This window comes from Atractosteus spatula, unplaced genomic scaffold (genome assembly GCF_055471065.1).
Source record: "Atractosteus spatula isolate fAtrSpa1 unplaced genomic scaffold, fAtrSpa1.hap1 Scaffold_22, whole genome shotgun sequence".
Lineage (NCBI taxonomy): Eukaryota > Metazoa > Chordata > Actinopteri > Semionotiformes > Lepisosteidae > Atractosteus > Atractosteus spatula.
The window spans coordinates 330,001-332,500 of NW_028296786.1; positions in this window are offsets into that span (position 1 = coordinate 330,001).

The window sequence follows — 2,500 nt, forward strand, 5'->3', positions numbered from 1 at the left end:
GTCCCCGGGTGACCAGGCCCCTATAAAGCCGATCGTAAAAAAGACTAAGTCCCCCGGGTGACCAGGCCCCTATAAAGCCGATCGTAAAAAAGACTAAGTCCCCCGGGTGACCAGGCCCCTATAAAGCCGATCGTAAAAAAGACTAAGTCCCCCGGGTGACCAGGCCCCTATAAAGCCGATCGTAAAAAGACTAAGTCCCCCGGGTGACCAGGCCCCTTTAAAGCCGATCGTAAAAAAGACTAAGTCCCCCGGGTGACCAGGCGTCCCGAATCTGTCGGGGGTGACCAGGTGGCCGGCCCGCTGGACGGCGCTGAATGGGTCTAAATAATCGGAAGGGGCTTAAGTCTGCAGCAGGGGGCATGGCCGGAGTCCATCCCCAGGCGGGGGGCATATTTCCCGGGCAGGGAGGCTTGGATCCCCTGTCTGAACCGAAAGCACTGCTCGCGGTCGAACCGGGAGCCGGGTGCCTCAGACGCCGCTGCTGTGGTGCTTTTCCCCTTTTCACAAGCCTGGAGGCTTGGCCCAGGCCTAGCAGGAGGCATGCAACCGCCTGAGAGCGCTCCCGGGGTGAAAAAAAGACTTTTTCGTTTTCATGGAGCTTTTAAGGGATGAATCCACCCCGCTCAAGCCCAGGCAGAGCTCCACAAGCTGGGCTTGGATTCCAGGTTCGCTCCCTTGCAGGCACCGGGTACGGAAGTTGCGGTGGCGTATCTCCGGGTATGTGGGAGTACCGAAAGTCGAGTGGTGTGGTCCCGGGTATGTGGGAGGACCGATTCTGGAGTGGTGTGGTCCCGGGTATGTGGCAGGACCGAAACTCGGGTGGCTTTGTCCCAGGCACGTGGGCAGGCCGAGTCAGCGGTGGCGTGGTCCCGGGTACGAGGGAGAGGCCGAAACAGGGGTGGCCTCTCCCCAGGCACGCAGGGAGCCTGTCAGAGGGCGGCCAGCCCCGCAGCTGTGCGGGGGGCGCCCTCGGCACCCCGGCCTGTCCCAGGGCAGGCGGGGGAGCCTGACAGAGGGCGGCCAGCCCCGCAGGTGTGCGGGGGGCGCCCTCGGCACCCCGGCCTGTCCCAGGGCAGGCGGGGGAGCCTGACAGAGGGCGGCCAGCCCCGCAGGTGTGCGGGGGGCGCCCTCGGCACCCCGGCCTGTCCCAGGGCAGGCGGGGGAGCCTGACAGAGGGCGGCCAGCCCCGCAGGTGTGCGGGGGGCGCCCTCGGCACCCCGGCCTGTCCCAGGGCAGGCGGGGGAGCCTGACAGAGGGCGGCCAGCCCCGCAGGTGTGCGGGGGGCGCCCTCGCACCCCGGCCTGCCCCAGGGCAGGCGGGGAGCCTGACAGAGGGCGGCCAGCCCCGCAGGTGTGCGGGCTGAGCCCTCGGCACCCCGGCCTGTCCCAGGGCAGGCGGGGGAGCCTGACAGAGGGCGGCCAGCCCCGCAGGTGTGCGGGGGGCGCCCTCGGCACCCCGGCCTGCCCCAGGGCAGGCGGGGGAGCCTGACAGAGGGCGGCCAGCCCCGCAGGTGTGCGGGGGGCGCCCTCGGCACCCCGGCCTGCCCCAGGGCAGGCGGGGGAGCCTGACAGAGGGCGGCCAGCCCCGCAGCTGTGCGGGCTGAGCCCTCGGCACCCCGGCCTGCCCCAGGCAGGCGGGGGAGCCTGACAGAGGGCGGCCAGCCCCGCAGGTGTGCGGGCTGAGCCCTCGGCACCCCGGCCTGTCCCAGGGCAGGCGGGGGAGCCTGACAGAGGGCGGCCAGCCCCGCAGGTGTGCGGGGGGCGCCCTCGGCACCCCGGCCTGCCCCAGGGCAGGCGGGGGAGCCTGACAGAGGGCGGCCAGCCCCGCAGGTGTGCGGGGGGCGCCCTCGGCACCCCGGCCTGCCCCAGGGCAGGCGGGGGAGCCTGACAGAGGGCGGCCAGCCCCGCAGCTGTGCGGGCTGAGCCCTCGGCACCCCGGCCTGCCCCAGGGCAGGCGGGGGAGCCTGACAGAGGGCGGCCAGCCCGCAGGTGTGCGGGGGGCGCCCTCGGCACCCCGGCCTGCCCCAGGGCAGGCGGGGGAGCCTGACAGAGGCGGCCAGCCCCGCAGGTGTGCGGGCTGAGCCCTCGGCACCCCGGCCTGCCCCAGGGCAGGCGGGGGAGCCTGACGGAGGGCGGCCGGCCCCGCAGGTGTGCGGGGGGCGCCCTCGGCACCCCGGCCTGCCCCAGGGCAGGCGGGGGAGCCTGACGGAGGGCGGCCGGCCCCGCAGGTGTGCGGGCTGAGCCCTCGGCACCCCGGCCTGCCCCAGGGCAGGCGGGGGAGCCTGACGGAGGGCGGCCGGCCCCGCAGGTGTGCGGGCTGCGCCCTCGGCACCCCGGCCTGCCCCAGGGCAGGCGGGGGAGCCTGACGGAGGGCGGCCGGCCCCGCAGGTGTGCGGGGGGCGCCCCCCGGCACCCCGGCCTGCCCCAGGGCAGGCGGGGGAGCCTGACGGAGGGCGGCCAGCATCCCTTCTCTCCGCGGAGAGACCCTTCAGATCGATCGG